The sequence below is a fragment of the Myotis davidii genome, unplaced genomic scaffold (assembly GCF_000327345.1).
Source record: "Myotis davidii unplaced genomic scaffold, ASM32734v1 scaffold590, whole genome shotgun sequence".
Classification (NCBI taxonomy): Eukaryota; Metazoa; Chordata; class Mammalia; order Chiroptera; family Vespertilionidae; genus Myotis; species Myotis davidii.
The window spans coordinates 622,973-630,714 of record NW_006282381.1 but is presented as its reverse complement, the minus strand read 5'-3'; the positions used below and the strand labels follow the sequence as shown (position 1 = coordinate 630,714).

At 60.7% G+C, this 7,742-nt stretch overlaps 1 protein-coding gene across 1 annotated transcript in view; it reads right to left on the bottom strand.

The window, feature by feature from the left end:
• The window catches only part of ADGRG1 (adhesion G protein-coupled receptor G1), a 27,324-nt gene extending 26,451 nt beyond the window's left edge, over nt 1-873 (bottom strand). The window contains exon 1 of the mRNA XM_015558956.1: nt 651-873. The gene's annotated coding sequence lies outside the window, so the exon portion shown is untranslated. The remainder of the gene's footprint in view (nt 1-650) is intronic.
• Between the last annotated feature and the right edge of the window lie 6,869 nt (nt 874-7,742).

The following is a 7,742-nucleotide window of genomic DNA, read 5'->3' as shown; positions in this document are numbered from 1 at the left end:
GGGTGGCCCCGGTGGGTGGGAGGGTGGGTGGGAAGGCCCTATCTGTGCCCCGCAGGCAGGAGCCGGGGGTCTGGTGGTTTAACTGGCAGTGCGCTTCCCAGCCCTCAGCCTCTGCTTCCTCATCTATCTGCCCGGTTCCCACACCAAGACCACCTCCTCCCAAGGACGCCCGTGAGGACGAGCTCACTTGGGGGCCAGACCCAGCCCAGGCAGCTGCAGGTGACACTGCCCTCGAGGGCCGGGTGCCCAGCCCCCACCCCCCACCCCCAGCCTCTCCCGGAGCCTGGACCCTGGCTCTCTCTCCCTAGGGAACTGCCAATAAGCCACCTGCCCACTCAGAGCCCGGCTCCCCCTCTGTGCCACGGGGGCAGGAGTAACTCATCTCACTGCCCAGGGAGCGGACCCAGCCTCCCGTGCCCAGGGAATATGCCACTCTGAGCCTCCGTTTCCCCAGCTAACACAGGACTGACTAGTGGTTCTGAGAGGTTTCATCCCCTCAGGCCCCGTCCCCTTCCCAGGCATCTCCCGGTCCATCTACCCCCAACTCTAGAGACCCCCCTACAGCAATGCTCCTCTGGGCTCCCACCCAGATTCCAAGATCTCCCAAGTCCCCATTCCACCCCATCCCTCCTCCCTCCTTGATTTGGTACCTGGTGCCAGGCGGGGGTCCGGGTAGGGTCAGGCAGCTGACTGGCCTTTCAAGGTTCACCTCCAAGGCTTAACCTGCCCGCGTCCTGCTGCGGAGGGAGCTGCTGCGTGTGTGGTGGCTCCCGGCCCCTCCTCGAAGGACAGGGCGGGCAGGCTGCCAGTGTGGAGGAGGAGGAGCCTGGGGAAGTGCTGGGTGTTTGGGGGGGGATGCCCCCTCCAGATGACTCCTCCCTCCTCCCTCCTCCCTAGCTGGGCTAGGGATGACGGACCATTAGTGAGTCATGAATTTCTCAGAGGGAGGCTGAGAAGGGGGCAGGGCTGGGAGCCGAGGCAGGGACCCAGGGGGATGCCTGTGACTCAGCACTGGGCAAGGGGGCACCGCAGCCTCACCCCTCGTTCGGGCAGACAGGTGCCCGGTTTCAGGGACAGACACCAGCCAGGGATAGCGCTGCCTCCTCACCCTCCATCTGCCGCTTCCCAGGGCTGTTCTCCCCAAAGTGCCCAGAGGCCAGGGTTGCCAGGGCAACGGGCACTTTGATGCTGCCCGCCTCCCGCCCCCCACACGGCCAGGCCCAGGCGACAACTGCCCCTTCCTGAAGGAGTGCCCAGCCTCCTTGGCAGCCGACAGGAGCCGGCAATGACCAATGACCGGCAGAGCGGAAGGCACGGGGTTGGGGGGGGGGCGGGGATCAAGCGCCTGGCACACAGCCAGCCAGTCCACGCACGACTGGCCACCTGACCTTGAGTCTCCCTGAGCCTCAGTCCTCCCAGCACAGGGACCCAGCGCAGTGCTCGCCAGGCACACACAGTGCCAACATCCCAGACGCAGGTTCTGGGCTCTGAGACGCCGGGGGCTTCTGGAGATGGCACCCCTTAGTCCATCTGCGAGGCCAGAGAGGACACTGAGGCCGAGTAGAACACCGGTCCTGGTGGCTCCAAAGCTTGGCGAGGGATCTGGGGGTGGGCCGGTGCCCCGACCCCTTACTGGTCACTGTCCGCAGCTCGCTGGCTGCTGAGGTCCCGGGAGGCCTCGGATGGCGGTGGCCACCCCAAGGGGCGGGGCTCCCCGCATTCCCTCAGCCCACCGCGTGGGTCAGTGCTTGCCAAGTCACTTCACATTATGGGGGTACGGAGCCACAACAGTGACACTAATGGTGATGGGGGCTCCCCGCATTCCCTCAGCCCACCGCGTGGATCAGTGCTTGCCAAGTCACAGGTGCCGTGAGGGCTTCACGTTATGGGGGTACGTAGCCACAACAGTGGCACTAATGGTGTAGTTACACTTACTGACCGTTTACTACCTTCCAGACTTTTCCCTCCCGCGCTGCCATTGTGAGCACAGCGGTGAGGGGCGAGCATCGCTCAGATCCGTGCCTGGTACCCAACAACCCTCACGGCATGGCTGCTGTGAACGTGGTGATGAGGCAGGGAGAGCGCAGGACCCAGAAATGGGGCTCAGAGAAGGGAATGAAGTTGCCTAAGCCACACCGCTGGAAGCGCTGAAGTTAGGACGGCCGCCCAGCAGTCTGGCTCCTGGTCACTCACAAGTGCAGCCTCCCCACATCTGGGCACATGGGGTGCTCAGGCCGCCTGCTGCAGTGTGAATGGGACTTTCTCAGGTGGGGGGTGGGGGGCCGGATTGCTGCCGGGAGGAAGCAGGGCCATCAAGCTGCCCGTGGGGGGTACAGCGAGGCCCCACCCAGAGCTTCCAGGAGGCGGCGCTGTGCTCTCCTGGGCGGGTGTCAGCCCTGCTGTCCAGACTGTGGCTGATGCCCTGGCGGCAGGCGCAGGCGCGGTGGGCACTCGGCCTGTCCTCCCTCCCAGGGCTGCAGTGGGCACTCCCTCGTTATCAGGGCCAGAGCCCCCAGTGTGGGGTGGGAACCGAGAGCAAAAGCAAGTTATCCAGGAAGAGATGGGGAGTCCCTTACATGCCGTGTCCCCAAGCAAGTCACCCCCTCTAAGCCTCTGCTTCCCCCAGGCCTGTCCTTCAGGGCTGAGCCACGGGCTAGGTGGGGCAGCATCAGCTGTTCCCTGCGATCCGGGCCAGCAGGGCAGCAATGACCCAACCACACCCCCAGAGGGTGCTGGCCAGCTGGGCACAGGTGGAGAGCTGGAGGTGCCACTCTCTGGGTGCCCAAGCCAGGGCCACAGAGACCTGGAGCCAGCTGCCACCTAGGAAAGGCTTGCGAGGCAGCCTGGCCAGGGCAGGAGTGGGCTTGCTAAGCTCTGGCTGTCCTTTCACCATCGGGCTTCTCAGAGACCTACTATGTGCAGGGCGAAGGTGGGGAGCAGGCCCCAGCTCCAAGGATGACTCACATTGGGATGACACCAGTCAGTTATTGGCACCATGGAACTGCCAGAAGGCTCTGGGAGTCAAAGGACAGAATCCACACAAATGATCATTAATCACAACACTGCCCATCACTAGTCCCACTAAGCGGTTCACATAGTAGGGTGCTGTGTAGGGTTCACTGTGTAAGGCACTGCTTGACGTGGGCCATCCTAATTGGCCGGGGTCCCACTGGTACATTAGAAACCAGGTGACGCAGCCCAGGCCACACAGCTGGCGTGTGGCTGGGAGCACCCACTAGGTGCCAGGTCCTTCTAGGTTCTTCATATGTATCACACCAGTCACTGTCCCCACTTCACAGAAGCGGGACAGGCACAGAGAGGGTGTGGCCTTTCAGGGAAGGAGCCAGGGTTTGAACCGAGCCAGTTGGCCCCAGAGCCCCGGCTGGGTCTTGAAGGAGGGGTTTTGATAATCAGAGACCAGCTGGAAGGGCATTCCAGGTGGAGGGAACAGTATCACCAGAGGTGGAGAGGGGACTGGGACACGGAGCCCGTCTTGGAAGGAGGTGGGGTCTGGTTAGGGGAGTAGGGGCAGATTCTGGGAGATGTTGGAAGCATGGAGTTTGCTTTGAATGGGGTTTCATCCAAGGCACTGGGAAACCAGGGAAGGTCTTTGGTTGGGAGGGGTGTGATCAGCACGCAAACGTGGCCCGCAGACCCTCTGCGTGGCCCGAGAACTTGTTGGAAACTCCAGCTCCTGGGTGGGCCTCAGGCCTCCTGAGTGAGAGTGTGCATTTGAACCAGGTGCACAGGGGACCCGGCATGGAGAAGAGCAGGAGGTGCCCTGGTCTGGACACCAGCGATGGTGGGCTGGGACGGTGGAGGATCCAGCCGGCCGCTGGAGAATATGGAAGCAGAGGGAGGTACGAGGGGCTAAGCTTTGGTCCAGAAAAACAGAGCAGGGCGAGGACTCCACCTCTCATGCGCAGGTGAGAGGAAAAGATGCCAGAAACCACCCTGAATAATGGGGGGCTCAAGCTGGGGCACAGAGAAGAGGCTGCCCTTGGGCTCAGTGGAATGGGGGTGTGCCTGTGACATGTGGGGGAGCCTCTCAACAGGCAGCTGGATACACATTGCTGGGGCTCAGGGTGAAGGGCTGGGGTCCCCCAGAATGAGAGAAGGTTGTGAGCATTACTGGAGGAGAGGACAGTGGCCAGAGACAGGGTGGGGAGTGCAGAAAGGCCTTCATTTGATTTTACTAAGCATCTACTATGTGCCGGGTGTGGCGCTCAATGGTTTACAAGGCCACTCTGCTCTCAAGATATATATATATATATAATATATCTCAGAGAGAAATGGAGAGGGAGAGAGAGATAGAAATACAATGATGAGAGAGAATCATGGATCGGCTGTTGGCTGCCTCCTGTACACCCCACACTGGGGATCGAGCCTGCAACCCGGGCATACGGCCTGACCGGGACTCAAACCGCCACCTCCTGGTTCTTAGGTCAACACCCAACCACTGAGCCACACCAGCTGGGCAGAAAGGCCTTCGTTTTAAAGGACGGAGGAGAGGGGGCCGCGCTGCCGCTGAGAGTTTAGAAGCCCAAACTCTGGACTCAGGCCAAGTGGCTTCCACTCCCAGCTCTGCCAGCTGGTGACTCAACTGCGGACCGTAGCAGTGCCACCAGGAATAGTAAACAAGGCCACGTCTGTAAATCTGATAAATCTCGCAGGCCAGGCACGAGTGAGCACCTGATGTGTCTGTGAGGGTTTCACGGCTCAGAGCAGGTGTGGGCCCCAGGCCAGGGTGAGAAAACAGATCCACGGTGCCCGCTGTGCCCGAGGCCTGGGCAAGTGGAGGACTCCCCTCCTCTGTCTCTGAGCCTCCATTCGGGCGGTGTGAGCCAGTCTGGCAGACAGTGCGGAGCTGTGCCCTCTGTGCGAGGGTCACAGCCAACCACTGCCTGCTGGGAGGTGAGTTTTTATTGGACAAGAGCAGCTCAAGTCCACGTTCTCTCCTTGCGAGCAGAATGGCCTTGTAAACCATTGAGCGCCACGCCCGGCACATAGTAGATGCTCAACAAATACTGAGCCAATGGCATGATGATTATCATAATGTCAACGCAAAAGCCCCCAAGCCCAGCACTCCAAGCTTACAAGCCCTTTCACGTCAGGATCTCTTCTACAAAACAGTCACCATCGGTCCCATTTCACAGACGTGGAAATTGAGGCCCAGAGAGAGAACCTTCCCAAGGCTTCACAGCACGTCATCAGCAGAGTCAGCATTTGAACCCAGACCACTTGCTTTTCAACCAGTGCTCCCAGCCACCTTCCCGTTCGTTCATTCCCGTGGGAAAGATTCCCGGCCACAGGCGTGGGGGCAGCCACAGCCCCACAATAACGCCATCTCCCATCACACCCGCCCCAGGGCCCAGGGGGATGGCATGGCCCATGTGACTCAGCCACAGTCACAAAGGGAGCTGTGTGCCCTGTGCTCGAGGCCTGCCTCCCCCACCCTCCGCTCATCCCCCAACTGGAGAAGAAGCAGGGAGCCTGACGAATCCAAGACGGCGGGGGGAGCAGGAGGGAGGCGTTGGCCATTAAAATGGGGCAAGTCTAACAGAGAGTCAAGCCCGGGCTTGGGGTGCAAGAATTTCGTGAGGCTCCGATGATGGAACACAAGGCCCAGGTCCAAGCCTGTTTTCTGATTCCCTATTTGGAGCTCCGAGGGCAGGCGCACCCTCATTGGCTCCCGCTGGGGTGGGGCCCAGGCAGGGACCCCGCCCATATTACCAGGATCAGATTTCAAAAGCACTGGGGCTTGGGAGAGCAAGTCACTCCTGGCCGCTGGGCTCCTCTGTCCACACCTGTCTCCAGCTCTGACCTCTCTCCCCGCTCCCTGCAGGTTCAGACCCAGTGCCCTTGTGTCCCTGTTGGGCACTGACTGTGCGGAAGGCACATGGCTTGGTATGTCCTTCCCACACCTTGTCAAGGAAGCCTCGCTCCACCCGCTGAGGCGCAGAGAGGGACGGGGACCAGTCCCAGGTCACACAGGATTTGAGCCAGGATCTGACTTTGGGTGGGTTTCCTCCCCCTTCCTGGTTCCAGTGGCATCTTTTTAAATTTTCTTCCTAAATATGTTTTTTTATCGATTTCAGAGAGAGGAAGGGTGAGGGAGAGAAGGAGAGAAACATCAATGATGAGAGAGCGTCACAGATTGGCTGCCTCCTGCACGCCCCCCACTGGGGATCGAGCCTGTAACCCGGGCATGTGCCCTGACCGGGAATTGAACTGTGAGCTGCTGGTTCATAGGTCAACACTCAACCACTGATCCACAGTGATCTCCTGTAGCGGGGCTCCAGTGGCATCTTGACCACTTGCCAGCAAGAAGTGACCTTGGGCCCAGCCCAGACACACAGACATCTCCCCCGCCACAGTCACCCAGTTCCTGTCCAGCTGGAGGGGGCACCACAGAACACAGGTGCTTAGAGAGAGTCCCGGCTGGCTGGGCCTCCCAGCGCCACCCCTGCTGACCTTCCCAGGAGGTGGGCACGCCTGGGTGCCCGGCTGCCCAAGATAGAAGGTAGACAGGGCGGCCGCCCCCTCTTCCTAGGCATGACGGAATGTCTGACCTCAGCCCAGCTCCCACATGCACTTGGCAGGAGGGTTGGATCCAGCCAGAACAGGCCTGAAGGTCACTGTGCCCACACTGCTGCCTCCCAGCCTTCTGGATCCCTGAGACCAGGGCCAGGATGGACCCGCCAAAGATGGGGCCACAAGCCCTGTCCCCATTCCCGTGCCTGTCAGCCTGGGCCACTCCTGGCGTGGGAACGGGTGCAGGGTCGCGCATCCAGAGGCCTGGGTCCCTCAGGTGAGCCCAGGCCACCTGTCATGTCAGGAGATCGGAGCTGAGCGGGGCAGGGCTGGTCTTCCCCAGGGGCCCCAGAGCACCCTGCTCAGGCCTGAGGGAGACCGGTGACTGGGGGGCTCCAAACTGCCCTTCCCCCCACCTAGACTCCTCCTGGCATTTCCCCAAAGCCCTTTAAATGGGCAGCCTGCAAACAGGCATCAAACTGTCCAGATCTGAACTGTCTGCCTCAGTCCCCACAGGTGTAAGTGGAGGCACAGGCACTGCCACTCTCCTGGGATTTCTTTTCTTTTTATATATATTTTTTTATTGATTTCAGAGATGAAGGAAGAGGGAGAGGGAGAGAGAGATAGAAACATCGATGATGAGAGAGAATCATGGATCGGCTGCCTCCTGCACGCCCCTCACTGGGGATCGAGCCTGCAACCGGGCATGTGCCTGACTGGGAATCGAACCGTGACCTCCTGGTTCATAAGTCAATGTTCAACCACTGAGCCACACCAGCAGGCCTGGGGTTTCTTTAAAATGCACACCCCCAGTGTAGAAGTGGAAGAGGCTTCTAACTCCTCCAGAGGAGCCTCCCTCCCGGCCAGGAGGTCCCAGACCAGCCATGCCAGCTGCGGCCGGTGCCACCACGCGTGTGCCCTGTCGGCAGCTTCCTGGCCCTGGCCTGTGAAGTTTGGGGGTGGGGTGGCAGCTGCTCAGATGCCCGAGCCTTGGTCCAGGTGTCTTTGGTAGGGAGTGGGGCATTGTCACTCCCACACCGAGGGGGCAAGTGAGGCCCAGGGGGGTTTATCCACTGCCCTCTGCGTGCAGAGATGGCAGCCTTTGCATCATCTTGAGGTGACAATGTGCCATCTCACTTGACTGCCATGGGGTCGGCAAGGCCCAGGATCTTGACTTTGACCTCCCCCCCATGCCCCACCCCTCCTGC